Source organism: Mobula hypostoma, chromosome 11 (genome assembly GCF_963921235.1).
Source record: "Mobula hypostoma chromosome 11, sMobHyp1.1, whole genome shotgun sequence".
Taxonomy (NCBI): Eukaryota; Metazoa; Chordata; class Chondrichthyes; order Myliobatiformes; family Myliobatidae; genus Mobula; species Mobula hypostoma.
In genome coordinates, this window is record NC_086107.1 from 11,942,685 (window position 1) to 11,962,462 (window position 19,778).

A 19,778-nucleotide genomic window follows, 5' to 3' on the forward strand; every position below is an offset into this window, starting at 1 on the left:
TCTGTAACCTCCAGCTTGTGAACTGTTTGAGAACTGATTCTTGCTCTGGGCTAATCTAATCGGAGCAATTGAACATGGACACAAGGGTCTCGGCCTGAAACGTCGACTGTACCTCTTCCTAGAGATGCTGCTTGACCTGCTGTGTTCACCAGCAACTTTGATGTGTGTTGCTTGAATTTCCAGCATCTGCAGAATTCCTCATGTTTATTGTGCATAATGCAGGTTTGCAGAAGTAATCTTGTTATCTTGGTCCATTGTCTGAGTGACCTGGTTTAAATTAGTTTGAACCAGAGTCAAAGAGAACAAAAGATGTCACCTAAGGCATGAAGATGTGCAGCCTTTGGACTACATCCGTTGGGAAGGTGTTACAGGTCAATCAGATGACCCAAAGCCAATGACAATGAAATGCAAAATTTGAACTGGTAAGGAATGAATATAAAAACAGAGGCTTTGAATGCAAAGCAGCGACAACTCTCCAGAGGTCAACCATCGTGGATGTGGAGTACCTCACTGACGCATGGAGATTAGATCAAACCCTAAGAAACATGTGGCCAGCAGAGGCTCCTTTCCTGGCTGTTACATCTTCTATTCCTGGAGGGTCTTGTTCATGGAGGGTCAGGAAAAACTTGTAGCTGTGCACACAGGTATTTGGTTGTGTAAATTCATAAGCTCTTCCACTGAGGATGTAAAGGTACTTGTTAGTAATTACAGATTCTCTCTGTGCCTCTCTAAACATTAATACTAAGCGGTAAGTCCTTCTAACAGAGTGTTACATAGTACAGATCAGTCTGTCTCTGACTGGACCATCGACGATGTGAGTGTCACGCTGCACTGATCGGTCTGTCTCTGACTGGACCATCGACGGTGTGAGTGTCACGCTGTACTGATCAGTCTGTCTCTGACTGGACCATCGACGGTGTGAGTGTCACGCTGTACTGATCAATAGGTGCCTTAACATTTTGTATGTTTTGTTGCATGCAGAGAGGGACTGTACATAATGAAAGGATTATACTACTTTGAAGCTATTTTGAAAATAATGCTTTTAAAATATATTCAGCAAAGGATCCCGAGAGTGATATTCCATTAGTACAGATGACTCAACCTTGTTGATGAATCTATGAAACGAGGCACATTGCATACGCTCAGACTATAGAACCTAAGCACATTATGTGGTATTGACAGCCACGTTTTTGCAGAGCCTGGAACTTCAAAAAAAAACTTCAGTTACACTACTGTGCAAATGTTTTAGGCAGAAATATATAGCAAGGGTGCCTAAAACTTTTGCATAGTACTGTCAGCTGTTTTTATATCATTTCCTGCTTGGGTTAATTTGGATTTGATTTGAAGCACATGGTGGAAAGACATCCACCTCTACCCTCTCTTTATTTACCTTGAAACAGCGATATCTGTGAGTCTTAAGTTTAACATTTAGTAGATACAGTACTATGCAAAAGTCTTAGGCACCCCAGCTCTATTTATGTGCCTAAGACTTTTGCACAGTATTGTATATGAAAATAACTTAAAGGATATTTTTGAAAATCTTTTGTAAATCATAAAATGTTTGATTTAAAGCCTTATTTTGAACACTAAAAAATAATTTTGCATACAATTCACAGCACAAAAATTAGTCATTGTCTCCCGGCTGGTACTTAAACTCCACTTGGCTCTCCTTCACCCAGCTGGTACAACTTTTTATCCTCTCTCTCACTCTCTGTCTCATATTTTTATTTTGTTTTCCCCTAAAAGTGTCACTCTATTTGCCAAAGCGACTCCCAGTGATAGCAAGCTCCGCATTATCCAGTGTTTGATTACAGCATTTCCTACTGGTAATTATATTGTGTTCATTCCATTAGCTCTAGAGTCCCTGTAGTTTGGAACACATTCACAACATCATATCATATTGAAGCTTTTCATAATTTTAACAAGGTTAAAAAGAATTTCACCGAATACATTGGAAATCCTGATTCAGAAAGATAATTGGCCAAACTTTGGGCATAATCTTTCTTTGCATAATATTGGTTTTCACATAAATGTAGACACAGGAATTTATCATGGGGTGGCATGGTGGCATAGTGATTTGCATAATGCTTTAAGGTGCCTGCGACCGGGGTTCACTTCCTGCTTCTGTATGTAAGAAATTTGTACGTTCTCCCAGTGACCGTATGGGTTTCCTCCGGTTCCCTTCCACATCCCAAAGGATTACAGATTAGTAGCTTAATTGGACGTTTGGGTAAATTGGGTGCCACAGGCTTAGTGGCTGGAAGAACCTGTTATCGTGCTGTGTCTCTAAATAAATAAATAACTAAATAAAAATAAATTTAAGTGACACAGAGAGGACCAAGGGAATGGGTGTAGTGAAATTGCAATGGTTCAACTTTTTATTTAATAAAGGGGTTCTAAATCCCCGAGAGGTTGGTAAAGACCAAAGATAAGGATTAGTTTCTTTTGTCATATGTACATCGAAACATTAAAACATGCAGTGAAACGCCTGGGTGGTGTGCGGGGGGGTGGGGGGGAGTCAACATAAAACTCCTTACAGACAGTGGCGGCTAGTGAATCCTGATCTCACAGTTGGCACGCTACGCGACACGGCGGCCGCCCTTTTAAGGAGAAGGAAGAAGTGAAATTTAGCAAGTAGCAATATTGAATTCTTGCTCAGTATCACAGAGCTCCTGAATCACTTGACATTCAAATATATTTGCAGTCACAAGAGGCATCGGCAGGCTAATAGAGCTGTCTGCAAGGATGCTGTATTGATTTGTTGGTAGTTGTTAAGCTGAGATAAATGTTCATGATTGTCACACTGACCTACCACAAAACCAAGACGCACAGGAAAAGGCCTAGTTACTATGGAGCACATCTGCAAGGATCACTTGTCAGAAGAGGCAGCATCCATCATCAAGGTCCCTACCATCAATACCATGCTCTCTTCTCACTGCTGCTGTTGGAAAGAAGGCACAGGAGCCTTGGGTCCCACACCACCAGGTTCAGGAACAGTTATTCCCCTTCAGCCATTAGGCTCCTGAACCTGTGGCCATAAGTTCACTTACCTCAAAATCAGATCTGATTCCACAACCTATAAACTCACTTTCAAGGACCTGTGCCTCATGCTCTCTTTCTTTCTCTCATACATGTATGTATGCATTTGCACAGTGTCTCCTTTTGCACATTGATTGTTTGTCCGTCTGTCATTTTTCATTTATTTCATTGTATTCCTTTGCGTTCTGTTTTGTCATTTCAAAACAACAAACTAATTCAAAGGAAAACACAGGAGTCTGAAATGCGGTCTAACTTTGTGTTTACCTTAAGCGAGGCGTGCACATATCATGCTGTAGTGTGAGAACACTTATTTATATATATTACTCGTAATGAATTATTGAAACAAATAAGAATGCTTAATCAAACAATATATTTATAAGATTACTCAAATATTACTGAAATATTAAATACACAACACTTTGTAGCTACTATATGGTGGCATATACGTAGTTTGATAATGAAGTTACTTTGAATTATACCTTGAATTTTAAGAGGTTCTGAAGTAGGCATTTTGAATTCTAGTCACTTCTTGTCTGTGCTTGTCAATTCCAAAAGGAAGAAACCACACTGCTTTGTAAATTTCCTCATTCTCATTTCATTTGCTGGGCTTTCTTTCCTGCAGTTTAGTACTAATTATTTTTTTTTTGGTTTCACTTCCATCTTGATTTTCTTATTATGATTCTAGTTTTGCACGTGTCTCTCACTTTTCTTCTTGTATCCTCCGTCTCAGGAAGGTAGTTGTATAAGACATTGGTGAGGCCTGCTTTGGAGTATTGCGAGCAGATCTGGTCACCCACCTGCAGGAAAAATATCAATAAGATTGAAAGAGTGCAGGGAAACTTTACGAGGATGTTGCCAGGATCTGAGGACTTGAGTTAGAGGGAAAGGTTGAATAAGATAGGACTTTATTTAAAGTTCAGAGTACTTTTATTATCAAATTATGTATGCAGTATACAACCCTGAAATTTGTCTTCCCCACAGACAGTCATGAAACAAAGAAAAACCGTGGAACCAACCTATTCAAAGAAAAAGAAACATCAAACACCCCCCCCCATTAAAAAGAAGTTAAAGGAATTGCTTCGTGACCCGTCTTGAGGATGTTGCCTTGGGTAGTGTTGTTCACTTCTTCTCTGAAGTGTAGATAATGAGGGGAGATTTGATAGAGGTATACAAAATTATGAGGGGTATATAGATAGGGTAAATGCAAGCAGGCTTTTCCACTGAAGTTGGGTGAGACTAAATCAGAGGTTAAGTGTGAAAGGTGAAATGATTAAGGGAAGCATAAGGGTGAACTTCTTCACTCAGGGATTGGTGAGAGTGTGGAACAGGCTGCCAGTGGAAGTAGTAGATGTGAGTTTGATTTCAACATTTCAAAGGTTCAAAGGTTCAATTTAATGTCAGAGAAATGTATATAATATACATCCTGGAATGGTTTTTCTTCATAACCATCCATGGAATGAATGACAGTTAAATGTTAGAACCCCAAAGTTCCCCCCCAGTTCACCCCACCATGCGTAAGTGGCAGCAAGCAACAATCCCTCTCCCCCTTCCCCCCCACCGGCAAAAGAACAAGCATTGGAACCGCCACCGAGCACTCCACTGTGAGCAAAGCAACAGCAGAGACACAGACTTGCAGTTACCCCAAAGACTTCGCGTTTCACCCGGTATTCAACATATCGCAGGTTCTCTCTCTCGCTAATAAGGGAGAAAGAGGTGTCTCCATTTTCCCAGCGAGTGGAGAGACATAACAAACAACTCGCTGATTTAAGATGTTAAAAGTCCGTTACGTCGCTTTTCTCGAGCTCTGTGCCTGAAGATTGTAAATATCTCGGGTCTCCACGCACACAGCAGACATCCTGACTCCCCCAACAATGCATGGGCCTCCTGTTGTGACACCGCCCGTCTCCAGAGCCCCGAGAACCCAGGGCTCCGAATTTGAGCCGGACTCTTAGGCCGAGCCTTTGGCGTGCCAAACAACGGCCGTTTATGGAACCCCATGAGTGGGTCTCATACCTGCAAAGGACCGTAGTCAGCATGTAACTCCAGGTCAGGGTCTTCAAAAGAACCCTGAAAGGGAAAACTAGAGATATTAAGGATGGAAATAGAGCTGTTTCCGGAGATGCAAGCAGAGGAGTTGCCGTTTAGCGCCATTAACCCTCCTAAGCTCTGCCCTCCATTGAAGAGAAATTTGGATAGGTAGATGGATGGAAGGGGTATGGAGGGCTATGATCCAGGTCCAGGTGGAAGGGACTAGTATGGACTGGATGGGCTGAATGTGCTGTAGTGTTCTATGATCAGCTGTTTGAGGAAGTGGAGTAATCAGGTTCTTGGCATTTCGCATTGACATTATGGTTAGGTTGTTTGTATAACCATTCAAAGCCCAAGCTTACTAACTTACTGACTCACACTCAAATCCACAGCAGCTGGAGATTTTAAATTGAGTTGACTAAATAACTTGGAATTAAAAGTTAATACTCACTTTTAACATTGAAGAAAAACTTGGACAGGTACATGGATGAGAGGTGTATGGAAGGATATGGTCCAGGTGGAGGTCAGTGGGACTAGGCAGAAAAATGGTTCAGCACAGCCAAGAAGGGCCAAAAGGCCTGTTTCTGTGCTGTAATGTTCTATGGTTCTATGGTTCCACCGATAATGATGAAAATGAAGCTGGATACACAAGGAACTCCAGATGCTGGAATTTGGAGCAGAAGGATGTTGCCAGTTCTTGAGGACCTGAGTAATAAGGAAAGGTTGATTAGCTTAGAACTTAATTCTCTTGAGCACAGGAGAATGAGGGGAGATTTAATACAAGTATACAAAACAAAAATTGTGGGTGGCAGGGTGGAGATTCGTCTCCAGCAAAGAAGGTGTAAGGTGCTCCTTGCCTCTGCTAGCTGGCAGGTCACCCTTGGGCAAGATGTAGCACCCCCCTAACCCCCCAATCAGGGTCATGTGAAGCCATAGGAGCCGGTGGTTGATGGTTGTATGAGCGGCTGGTTATCACAAGTCCTGATTAAGTGACCACTGACGTCAGGCAGACTATGTCTGAAAAGCATTGATAACGGCTGGAACCACACATCTTATAAAGACACTGCCTAGAAGAAGACAATGGCAAACCATATCTGTAGAAAAATTTGCCTAGAACAATCAAGGTCAAAGACCATGATCAGCCATGTCATACGACATGGCACATATGCGTGAGTGAATAAATACAACATTATGAGGGGTATGGATAGGGTAAGAGCAAGCAGGCTTTATCCAGTGAGGTTGGGTGAGGCTGGAAGTAGAGATCATGAGTTAAGGGTGAAAGGTGAAAGGAGAAGATGAGGGGGAACTTCTTCACTCAGAGGGTAGTGAGTGTAAGAAATGAGCTGCAGTGGAAATGGTGGATGTGGGTTTGATTTCAACATCTAAGCGAAATTTGAATAGATACATGGACGGGAGGGGTATGGTTCAGGTGCAGGTTGATGGGACTAAGCAGAATAATAATTCAGAATGAACCAGATGGTCCGAAGAGCCTGTTTCTGTGCTGTAGTGTTCTATGACTCTGATTCTAAAAGCTGCTGGAGGAACTCCGTGGGTCAGGCCACATTTCTGGAGGGAAATAGACAGTCGATGTTTCCTGATTAGAATTCGGAATGATTGTGGATTATTGCTAATGGTGGAGATGGCTGAGTCTGCAGTCTCCTGTGATCCTGTGCATTCTGATGTGATTATCTAGAATGTTCTCCATGGTACAGCTGTAGAAATTCATAAGCATTCATCGTTAATGTAAAAGAGGTCTGTTCAGGAGCCTGAAATCTGCAGGACAGAGAAGGTATTCGAGTCTTGACACAATAACCATTACCAAGAAAGGCAAGGGAATTTGGCATCCCATTGACAGGCTCTCCTCTGAGGTGCTTTTGAAAATATCTCAAACTCCTGCAGTTCCCCTTCCAATGGCACAGTGGCAGCATTTCACCAGGAGAATGGTGAGTCAAGATGGCCCATCATTATCTTCACAGATGGTGAATTCCCTTCCACAGATGCTACCTGACCTGCCAAGTTCCTTCAGCATTTTGTGTGTGTGTTGTTCAATATTTCCAGCATTTTCAGTATCTCTTGTGTTTGCCTTCTTCACAGGGACTGTTAGGGATGGGCAATAAAAGCTGGTTTTGCCCGCAATGCTCAGGTCCTGAAAAACAATGGTAAGCAATAAATAAATTAATATAATTGACTAATTCTTGTATTATTGACACAAAACAGACACTGGAAATAGCGGCAATTTTATTGAATCTGGCTAAAGTTGCCTCTAGTGCTCATACCCATCCTTTTTGAAACATAATATATTAGGTTTAGTTGCAAGGGTCCCAAATTGAAATCTTACAGAATATTTGAAAATAACAGGCAAATGAACTTTTGTCTGCACCATGAGGAGTTCTGCTCAAATTCAAGTTCAAGTTTAACCATACACATGTATACAGCTAAATGAAACAATGTTGCTCTGGGGCCAAGGTGCAAGAATCAGAGCACATCGCACATATAGATGTGATAGCACATATAGTCACAAAAAATAATATTAGCACAAGTCCCTGCGTGCCATGGCCTGAAGATTGATAGTGCACGGGATATTGGCCTAGAACCATGTTACTGGAAGAACAAGCACGCAGCAGTTCCTCATCTCACGCGGGGAACTGCCACGGACAAAGGCAAATCAACTTGTCTCGTGCTGGGTCAGTCACAGGCAATTCAGCTTGGTTTCCGGGGAGTGAACACTGGAGAGCAGCACCAACGGGAGGGGGCAGCCCTCGACCCAGCATGGATTTTCACCTGTTCTTTTCTCAGCTGGAATTTCCAGCATCCTGTATGTCAACCTGCCAAAACTAATGTTTTACTAACTGCGGCCCAGCCTGAGACATTGTTAGAGAACTGCAGCTGAACGTTCAGGACCTTTTGCAATATCTCAAAAAGGCAACATCCATCTTCAAAGATCTCCACCATCTGGGCCATGAGATCCTTCCACAACTCCCATCAGGCAGGAGGTACAGCAGCTCAAGTCCCGTACCACCAGGTTCAATAAAAGCTCCTTCCCTTCAATGATTTGGTTCTTGAATCAAGTGGCACAACTTTAATCACTACAGTTTAGCGACATTGTGACCACTTTGACCACCTTGCACTAACATTGACTCTTTTAGATTATGAGGACACGCAGTCCTCTTTTACTGTCATTTAGTAATGCATGCATTAAGAAATGATACAATGTTCCTCCAGAATGATATCACAGAAAGACAAGACAAACCAAGACTGAAAAACTGACAAAAACCACATAATTATAACATATAGTTACAACAGTGCAAAGCAATACCGTAAATTGATAAAGAACAGACCATGGACACGGTAAAAAAAAGTCTCAAAGTCTCTTGAAAGTCCTATCATCTCACACAGATGGAGAAGGAAGAAAAACTCTCCCTGCCATGAGCTTCCAGCGCCGCAAACTTGCTGATTTTTTGTTCTAATTGTATTTTCCCGCAAAAGTTGTGTATAATTTATGACTAATTTATGCTTTAGAGCATGGAACCTTACAGCATAGTACAGGCCCTTTGGCTCATGATGTTGTGCCAATCTTTTAACCTAACTTAAAATCAATCTAACCTCTTTTCCTACATAGTCCTTAATTTTCCTGTCATCCATGTGCCCATCAAAGATTTTCTTAAATGTCCCTAATGTCATAGAATCATAGAGAAGTACAGTACAGCACAGCAAAAAGCCCTTCAGCCCATCTAATCCATACTGAAATGATTTAAATTATCTACTCACATTGACCTGCACCAGGACCATAGCCCTCCACACCCCTACAATCCATGTACCTATTCAAGCCTCTTCTCTTAAACATTGAAATCGAGCTCACATGCACCACTTGTGCTGGCAGCTCATTCCACACTTTCACAGCCCTCTGAGTGTAGAAGTTTCCCCTCATGTTCCCCTTAAATTTTTCATCTTTCACCCTTAACCCATGACTTCTTGTTGTAGTCCCACCGAATCTCAGTTGAAAAAGCCTGCTTGCATTTACCTTATCTATACCCCTCATAATTTTGTATACCTCTATCAAATCTCTTCTCAATCTTCCACATTCTAAAGAATACAGTCCTGACCTATTCAATTTTTCCTTATAAATGAGGGTCTCCAGACCTGATAACATTCTTGTAAATTTTCTCTGTACTCTTTCAACCTTGTTTACATCTTTCCTGTAGGTAGGTGACCAAAACTGCACACAATACTCCAAATTAGGCCCCGCCAACATCTTCAACACAACATTCCATCTTCTGTACTCAATACAAAGCCAATGTGCCAGAAGCTTTCTAACACTTATATGTTTTATATGCTTATGTGATTATACAGAACATGCCTGTGATGTTACTGCAAGTAGGTTTTTACATTGCACGTGCATCTGCATATACTTGTGCATATGACTATAAACTTGACTTTGACTTTGGTCTTTGAGTCAGTTGGTGCTACAGCCTGCAGTCAATCTCAACTGAGTATAGCAGAGACACAGGTTCACAAATGCAGTTCATTAGACCATAAGACAGGAGCAGAATTAGGCCATTCACTCCATCAAATCCGCTCCGCCATTTCATCATGGTTGATCCATTTCCCTCTCAACCCCATTCTTCTGCATTCTCCCTGTAATCTTTCATGTCCTGGCTAATCAAGAACCTATCAACCTCTGCCTTAAATACACCTAGTGATGTGGCCTCCACAGCCAACTGTGACAGTGAATTCCACAGATACACTGCCCTCTGACTAAAGAAATTCCTACACATCTCCGTCCTCAATGGATGTTCTTGTATCCTGAGTCTGTGTCCTCTGGTCCTAGACTCCCCCACTGTGCAAAACATCCTCTTCATGTTGACTACAACTGGGCCTTTCAACATTCAATATATTTCAATGAGATCCTCCTCAGTCTTCTAAATTCCAGCGAGTACAGGCCCAGAGCCTGTAAACCTTTCATACCTGGTATCATTCTTGTGAACTTCCTCTGAACCCTCTCCAATGTCAGCACATCCTTTCTTAAATAAGGGACCCAAAACTGCTCACAATACTCCAAGTGCTGCCTCACCAGTACCTTATACAGCCTCAACATTACATCCTTGCTTTTATATTCTAATCCTCTCAAAATTAATGCTAACATTGCATTTGCTTTCCTCACCACCAACTCAACCTGTAAATTAATCTTTAGGGAATCCTTCATGAGGACTCGCAAGTCCCTTGGTACCTTGAATTTTTGAATATTCTCCCCTTTAGAAAAGAGTCTATGCATTTATTCCCTCTACCAAAGTGCATGACCATACACTTCCTAACACTTTATTCCATTTGCCACTTCATTGTCCATTCTCCTAAACTGCCCAAGTCCTTTTGTAGCCTCTCTGCTTCCTCAACACTACCTGTTCCTTCCAGCTATCTTTGTATCGTCTGCATACTTGCCCACAAAGCTATTAATTCGGGCATCCAAATCATTGACAAATGGTGTAAAAAGAAGCACTCCCAAAACAGACCCCTGTGGATACCACTGTAACTGGCAGCCATCAGAAAAGACCTCCTTTATTCCCACTCTTTGCCTCCTGCAAATCAGCCACTGCTTTATCCATGCTGGAATCTTTCCTGTAATACATGAAATCTCACTTGTTAAGTAGTCTCTTGTATGGCAACTTGTCAAAGGCCTTCTGAAAATGCAAGTACACAACATCCACTGTTTCTCCTTTGTCTAGCTTTCTTGTTATTTCCTCAAAGGATTCCAAGGTTTGTCAGGTAAGATTTCCCTCAAGGAAACCCCAATGACTTTGGCCAATTTTATCATGTGTCTCCAGGTACCCCGAAACCACATCCCTAACAATCGTCTCCAATGTCTTCCCAGCCACTGAGGCCGGGGTAACTGGCCTATAATTTCCTTTCTTCTGCCTCCTGCCCTTCTTGAAAGCATGTGAAGGCAGCTCATGTGAACTTTGGCTGTCATCTGTTCCTCAGAGGGGTGGCTTGGTTTATTGGTTTAGTATTGTCACAGGTACTGAGACAGAGTGAAAAGCTTGCCTTGCATACTGTTCATGCAGATCAAATCATTACACAGTGCATTGAGGCAGGGTAAGAAGTAAGAGCTACTGAGAAAGTGGAGTGGCTTAAGTTATTGTTGGGGAGTATGCAGCTGTTTGAGCTAAATGAGGCTGTTATTTGTATATTGGTACAAATTGCCATGCTGGTTTGGGCAGGATTTATATCACTGTGAGATAATGCAGAGCAGCCGCATAAAATTGCACAGTGGCAACGTATCCCCAGTGTTCCATTTCATTACAAGCTTAAGTACTGCTCTGAGTAGACTGTGTGCACTGGAATGATGCAAATAATGGATTAAGCCTGTAAATAGAGAAGTTAAATTATTAAGTTAGTGCTCACTGTTACAACATTTTTATAATGGACTTGTTAGATCAAGAAATGTTCGCGTGGTAACTGGGGAATCCAAGTAGGTCATACTATATAACTAACTTGACTGAACTGGTTCACAGATATAACGTGAGTTCTTCGTGCTGCAGCAGTGTAACAGAGTAAAGAGGTAAACCCACTGTGAATTGGCCAGCTGTTAAAAAAAAATGATTTTTAAAATTAACTTTATTTGTCACAAGTACATCTAAACATACAGTTAAATGAGTCGTATTTTTTGCGCCAAGGGACAACGTGGTCTGAGGATTGTGCTGGGTGCACCTTGCAAGTGTCGCCACACTTCTGGTGCCAACACAGGATGCCCGCAACTCAGTAACCCTCCCTCGAACCGTATGTCTTTTGGAATTTGGGAGGAAACCAAAGCACCTGGAGGAAATCCACAAGCTCACGGAGAGAACGTACAAACTCCTTAAAAACAGTGTCGGGAATTGAACCCCACCCCGTGACCACTAGCGCTGTAAGATCTGCTTCCGGTATTCCAGTGAAAACAACAGTTTGCATTATAAACGGAAAGAGAAATTAAAATACATTAAACTCGGGCAACGTATGGATAATCTCTGGCAGATATTAATGGAGCTTTTAAATTAGAAAGCAAATTAATATGCAAGAAAACAGAATTTTTGGAAGTGAGAAAATAAAACTCATTTTGTTCAAAGCATTCACCATGCTCAAAATAACTTGACAGAAAACATCTGTATCACTGGTTGTAATTCAAGAGATACAGAATCATCTGGTGTCAAATTATATGTTTCCTTTATTCTGTGCATTGTTCAATGTTGTGATTTAGCCAAGAGATCAGATACAGTTATAAAGTACAAGAATAATGAGCTTATGATATTAATGAGTCACTCGATTAAAACCTATTCACCCTGCTACTTTGATGATAATATAAATGACAGCCTTGGGTAAATTAAGTGGTGCAAATGACAGTGATGAACAGCATTGCATGGGCTTCATGTCAATAGTGAGTGCTCTGTGATGGCATCCCCTGTACTGTGCCTCGGGGTTTCCCATTTCAGTTTGGCTAAGCTATCAGTCATTGCCATCTTCTCTGAGGATCGAAACCTTGTCATGGTGGAGACCTCCTGGGATCCTGAGGGCGACGCCGTCTGGCGCTTAGCTCCTAGTAGGTCACCCATGGCGATAAGGTCAAGGGGGATGTTCTGTACAAAGAACGATCCAACCAAGACCTCAACAGTGGAGTTGGCAGAAGGTGACGACCACATCACAATCGCAGTGAAGCGGAGGAGGGGCGAAGCAGTGAAGGACCTCCAGTCATCTTGCATTCAATGTTCCTGCACAATTGAGCCTAATCTGTCAAGGACCATGTGATGGCCGCCTGCGCATCACACACAGGCGTTCTCCATTAGGAGAATCCACCTGAACATCTCAGATTATGTGGATCCTGGGTTCACAGGCCAGGCGGCATCTATGGAAAAGAGTACAGTCAACATTTTGGGCCGAAACCCTTCGGCAGGACTGAAGAAAGAAAGTTGAGGAGTAGATTTGAAAGGTGGCGGGAGGGGAGAAAGAAACACAAGGTGACAAGTGAAACCTGAAGAGGGAGGGATGAAGTAAAGAGCTGGGAAGTAAACTTGCAAAAGAGACAGAAGGCAATGGAAGAAAGTAAAGGGGGATCCACTGGGATCGCTCCCTACGCAACTTCCTTGTCCATTCGTCCTTCCCCACTGATCTCCCTCCTGGCACTTATCCTTTCAAGCAGAACAAACAGGAGCTACAGGGAGGTAGTCATCCCTAGGCTACAGGAGTCAATAGTCATCCCTAGGCTACAGGAGTCAGAACACTGGGTCACTGTCAAGAGAGGGAAGGGAAATGCCCGGATAGTGGAGAGCACCCCTGTGGCTGTCCCCCTCAGCAACAAATATCTTGTTCTGGATGCCGTTGAGGGGGATGACCTGACGGGGGATGCCCACGGTGACCGGGTCTCTGGCACTGAGCCTGGCGCTGTTGTGCAGGAGAGGAGGAGGGTGAAGAGAAATGCGGTAGTCGTGGGGGATTCCATAGTCAGGGGAACAGACAGGAGGTTCTGCAAGCCCGATAGAGATATCCGCATGGTGTGTTGCCTCCCAGGTGCCAGGGTACGGGATGTCTCGGATCGAGTCCTGAATATTCTAAAGGGGGAGGGTTAGCAGCCAGTTGTCTTGGTACATGTTGGTACCAATGACATAGATAGGGCAAAGGAGGAGGTCCTGAAGAGAGATTTCCAGGAGTTAGGAAGGAAGCTGAGAAGCAGGACCTCCAGGGTAGTAATCTCGGGATTGCTACCTGTGCCACGTGCTAGCGAGGGCAAGAGTAGTCGGATCAGGCAGATGAATGCCTGGCTGAGAGACTGGTGTAGGGGGCAGGGCTTCAGATTCTTGGATAATTGGGATCTCTTCTGGGGGAAGTATGACCTGTTCAAAAAGGACAGGTTACACCTGAACCCGAAGGGGACCAATATCCTGGCGGGAAAGTTTAATAGAGCTGTTAGGGAGGGTTTAAACTAATTTGGCAGGGGGATGGGAACCGGAATGATAGAGCGGAGGAAGGGGAAAACAGAAATAAATCTAAGATAGTGAGCAGTAAAGATGTCAGGAAAGACAGGCAGGTGATGGGACAAATGTGTAGCCATTGGGATGAGTAGCAGTGCAATAAAGTTGCAGTGAAATCAAAGCAAAAAGTATCAAATACTGGTCTTAAGGTGTTGTACTTAAATGCACGCAGCATAAGAAATAAGGTGGATGATCTTGTTGTACAGCTACAGATTGGCAGGTATGATATTGTGGCCATCACTGAGACCTGGCTAAAGGATGCATGTCTCTGGGAGCTGAACGTCCAAGGATACACGGTGTATCAGAAAGATAGGAAGGTAGGCAGAGGGGGAGGCGTGGCTTTATTGGTAAGAAATGATATTAAATCATTAGAAAGACGTGATATAGGATCGGAAGGTGCAGAATCTTTATGGGTTGAGCTAAGGAATAGCAGGGGTAAAAGGACCCTGATGGCAGTTATTTATAGGCCTCCAAACAGCTGCAGGGATGTGGACTACAAATTACAACTGGAAATAGAAAAGGCTTGTCAGAAGGGCAGTGTTATGATAATTGTGGGGGATTTTAACATGCGAGTAGATTGGAAAAATCAGGTCGGCACTGGATCTCAAGAGAGAGAATTTGTAGAATGTCTGCGAGATGGCTTTTTAGAACAGCTTGTTGTTGAGCCCACTAGGGGATCGGCTATACTGGATTGGGTATTGTGTAATGAACCGGAGGTGATTGGAGAGATTGAGGTGCAAGAACCCTTAGGAGGCAGTGATCATAACATGATTGAGTTCACTGTGAAATTAGAAAAAGAGAAGCCGAAATCTGATGCGTCGGTGTTTCAGTGGAGTAAAGGAAATTACAGTGGCATGAGAGAGGAACTGGCCAAAGTTGACTGGAAAGAGACACTGGCGGGAAAGACAGCAGAGCAGCAGTGGCTGGAGTTTATGTGAGAAATGAGGAATGTGCAAGACAGGTATATTCCAAAAAAGAAGAAATTTTCGAGTGGAAAAAGGATGCAACCGTGGTTGACAAGAGAAGTCAAAGCCAAAGTTAAAGCTAAGGAGAGGGCATACAAGGAAACAAAAATTAGTGGGAAGACAGAGGATTGGGAAGTCTTTAAAACCTTACAAAAGGAAACCAAGAAGATCATTAAGAGAGAAAAGATTAACTATGAAAGGAAACTAGCAAATAATATTAAAGAGGATACTAAAAGCTTTTTCAAGTATATAAAGAGTAAAAGACAGGTGAGAGTAGATATAGGACCGATAGAAAATGATACTGGAGAAATTGTATTGGGAGATGAGGAGATGGCAGAGGAACTGAACAAGTATTTTGCATCAGTCTTCACTGAGGAAGACAGCAGGATACCGGACACTCAAGGGTGGCAGGGAAGAGAAGTGTGCGCAGTCCCGATTACGACAGAGAAAGTACTCAGGAAGCTGAATAGGCTAAAGGTCGATAAATCTCCCAGACCAGATGGAATGCACCCTCGTGTTCTGAAGGAAGTAGCTGTGGAGATTGCGGAGGCATTAGCGATGATCTTTCAAAAGTCGATAGATTCTGGCATGGTTCCGGAGGACTGGAAGATTGCAAATGTCACTCCGCTATTTAAGGAGGGGCAAGGAAGCAAAAAGGAAATTATAGACCTGTTAGCTTGACGTCGGTGGTTGGGAAGTTGTTGGAGTCGATTGTCAAGGATGAGGTTACAGAGTACCTGGAGGCATATGACAAGATAGGCAGAACTCAGCATAGATTCCTTAAAGGAAAATCCTGCCTGACAAACCTATTACAATTTTTTGAGGGAATTACCAGTAGGCTAGACAAGGGAGATGCAGTGGATGTTGTATATTTGGATTTTCAGAAGGGCTTTGACAAGGTGCCACACATGAGGCTGCTAAACAAGATAAGAGCCCATGGAATTACAGGAAAGTTACATACGTGGATAGAGCGTTGGCTGATTGGCAGGAAACAGAGAGTGGGAATAAAGGGATCCTATTCTGGTTGGCTGCCGGTTACCAGTGGTGTTCCACAGGGAGCAGTGTTGGGGCCGCTTCTTTTTACATTGTACATCAACGATCTGGATTATGGAATAGATGGCTTTGTGGCTAAGTTTGCTGATGTTACGAAGATAGGTGGAGGGGCCGGTAGTGCTGAGGAAATGGAGAGTCTGCAGAGAGACTTGGATAGATTGGAAGAATGGGCAGAGAAGTGGCAAATGAAGTACAATGTTGGAAAGTGTATGGTTATGCACTTTGGCAGAAAAAATAAACGGGCAGACTATTATTTAAATGGGGAGAGAATTCAAAGTTCTGAGATGCAACGGGACTTGGGAGTCCTCGTACAGGATTCCCTTAAAGTTAACCTCCAGGTTGAGTCAGTAGTGAAGAAGGAGAATGCAATGTTGGCATTCATTTCTAGAGGAATAGAGTATAGGAGCAGGGATGTGATGTTGAGGCTCTATAAGGCGCTGGTGAGAGCTCACTTGGAGTACTGTGGGCAGTTTTGGTCTCCTTATTTAAGAAAGGATGTGCTGACGTTGGAGAGGGTACAGAGAAGATTCACGAGAATGATTCCGGGAATGAGAGGATTAACATATGAGGAACGTTTGTCCGCTCTTGGACTGTATTCCTTGGAGTTTAGAAGAATGAGGGGAGACCTCATAGAAACATTTCGAATGTTAAAAGGCATGGACAGAGTGGATGTGGCAAAGTTGTTTCCCATGATGGGGGAGTCTAGCACGAGAGGGCATGACTTCAGGATTGAAGGGCGCCCTTTCAGAACAGAAATGCGAAAAATTTTTTTAGTCAGAGGTGGTGAATCTATGGAATTTGTTGCCACGGGCAGCAGTGGAGGCCAAGTCATTGGGTGTCTTTAAGGCAGAGATTGATAGGTATCTGAGTAGCCAGGGCATCAAAGGTTATGGTGAGAAGGCGGGGCAGTGGGACTAAATAGGATAAAATGGATCAGCTCTTGATAAAATGGCGGAGCAGACTCGATGGGCCGAATGGCCTACTTCTGCTCCTTTGCCTTATGGTCTTATGGTCTAAATGCTACACCAGCCCCTACACCTCTTCCCTCACTATCATTTGGGGCTCTAAACAGTCCTTCCAGGTGAGGTGACACTTCACCTGTGAGTCTGCTGGGGTCATTTACGGTGTTCAGTACTCCCAGCATGGCCTCCTGTACATTGGTGAGACCCGACATAGACTGGGAGACCACTTCACTGAGCACCTACAGTCCATCCGCAGAAAAAGCAGGATCTCCCAGTGGCCACTCATTTTAGTTCCACTTCCCATTCCTATACTGATATGTCTATCCCTGGCCTCCTCCACTGTCGTGATGAGGCCACACTCAGGTTGGAGGAACAACATCTTATATTCTGTTTGGGTAGCCTCCAACCTGATGGCATGAACATTGGTTTCCCGAGCTTCCAGTGGTGCCCCCCACCCACCTTTCCTCTCTCACTTTATCTCCTTTTCCACCCATCATCTCCCTCCGGTGCTCCTCTCCCCTTTTCTTTCTTCCATGGTCGTCTGTCACTTTCACCGATTTACTTCCCAGCTCTTTACTTCATCCTTCCCCCTTCAGGTTTCACCTATCACCTGCTGATTCTCTTTCCCCTTCCCCCACCTTTTAATCTACCCCTCAGCTTTCTTTCTCCAGTCCTGCCAAAGGGTTTCGGCCCAGAATGTTGACTGCATTCTTTTCCTAGATGCTGCCTGGCCTGCTGAGTTCCTCCAGCATTTTGTGTATGTTGAGAAAATTAAGTTCCTTTGATGAGAAGTTCAAGTTCAATTGTCATTCAACCATACATATGACTACAGCCAAACAAAACAATGTTCCGCCAGGGCCAGGGTGCAAAACGCAGTACCAACAGTCACATAGGTCACACAGTACTGGTCCCTGAGTGTCAGGGCATGACGATTGGTAGTGCATGCGACGTTGTCCTGGAGCCATGTTTCTGCAAAAACAAGCACGCAGCAGTTCCTCATCATGCACTGGCAAACTCTGGAGAGCAGCACCAATAGGAGGGGTCAGCCCAGCCCCCAACCCAGTGCAGACCTTGCACCTCTGCTCGCTCCGACAGTGCCTCCAGTGTCTCCTCTCCTGGGCGGCTGCAACAGGGGATGCTGCGCCTTGAGGGTTTTTGTCCATCACCAAGGTCATGGAGCTCCTACGCCATTGGTCTCACCAATGAACCAAATTTTTGCAGTGTTCACATTACCAGTGTCCACAGGGTCTTGTGGTCACACGAAAACCATCTGAGACAATACTTGCATTGTTTGTTGGAATACGTTTTGCCTCCGTGCACCATCTTAGATGCCTTCTTCCCTGGATGCCTGTAGCCAGCGATGACATGGTACACAATAAGCTCATGCTGAGCTCCACCACTACCCAGCAACTCACCTGCAGTACTTGGTGTTAGTTGATATTAGCTGTTCTTGATATTGCAGCAGTGCCTTGCGATCATAAGAAAGACGCAAAGGACAGACAATTACACCATTAATTGGTTCCAGAGAGACCGTTCTGACCAAGAACACCACCATATTACTGGAAGTAACTTGGAGTATAGAGCAGACAACTTGTGCACAGTAACCTGATAATGAACAAGTTCATCACTTTATGGTAGAGTATGTTTGGAATTATTATTGGCCCAAGACTTGGGATAAGTTTTTTAAAAAGTTTGTGATCATTTAACTCAGTCTGAAAGGCCAACATGTGAGGAAAGATGACTTTCAAATGGTTTCTTGAGGTTAAAACCAAGACTGAGGGGTGGGGGGGGGGGTCTAGAGATGGTAATTTTTGTAAAGAAATCAGAACAAACAAAAAAACGGCAGAAGTTTTTTGCTATAGTAGTGTGATCATTTGAGTTGAGTATGATGTTCTCCAAAGGGGTTGTCTATTGATGGGTCCTCAGGTGGTTGTAGAGGCTGATTGGGGTTTCAAATATTCATTCCCTTAATGGAGAATGCCTGTGCATGTTTTTTTTTAAATGTGGGGAGGCTGATGCACGGGCAGACACCACATGGTCCTTGACAGATCGAGGTCAGGGTCCAGTGGTGTGGAATGCAGGATGACTGGAGACCCTTCACTGCTGCAGCCTCCCTCCACCATCACTATCATTGTGATTTGTCATCTTCTTCCTCCACCTTCACTGCCATTGTGATGTGTCATCATCTTCCTTCCTCCACCTTCACTGCCATTGTGATGTGTCATCATCTTCCTTCCTCCACCTTCACTGCCATTGTGATGTGTCATCATCTTCCTCCACCTTCACTGCCATTGTGATGTGTCATCATCTTCCTCCACCTTCACTGCCATTGTGATGTGTCATCATCTTCCTCCACCTTCACTGCCATTGTGATGTGTCATCATCTTCCTTCCTCCACCTTCACTGCCATTGTGATGTGTCATCATCTTCCTCCACCTTCACTGCCATTGTGATGTGTCATCATCTTCCTCCACCTTCACTGCCATTGTGATGTGTCATCATCTTCCTCCACCTTCACTGCCATTGTGATGTGTCATCATCTTCCTCCACCTTCACTGCCATTGTGATGTGTCATCATCTTCCTCCACCTTCACTGCCATTGTGATGTGTCATCATCTTCCTCCACCTTCACTGCCATTGTGATGTGTCATCATCTTCCTCCACCTTCACTGTCATTGTGATGTGTCATTCCTGAGATGACAACCTTGGAGGTTCTGTCCTTTAACTTAGCACCA

General features: G+C 43.7%; 1 long non-coding RNA gene across 1 annotated transcript in view; it reads right to left on the bottom strand.

The window, feature by feature from the left end:
- Positions 1 to 3,287: 3,287 nt before the first annotated feature.
- The window catches only part of LOC134353592 (uncharacterized), a 62,151-nt gene continuing 45,660 nt past the window's right edge, over positions 3,288 to 19,778 (bottom strand). Inside the window, exons 3-4 of the long non-coding RNA XR_010019641.1 lie at positions 5,519 to 5,772; positions 3,288 to 3,836 (exon numbers count right to left, since the gene is read on the bottom strand). This is a non-coding gene — a long non-coding RNA (uncharacterized LOC134353592). The remainder of the gene's footprint in view (positions 3,837 to 5,518; positions 5,773 to 19,778) is intronic.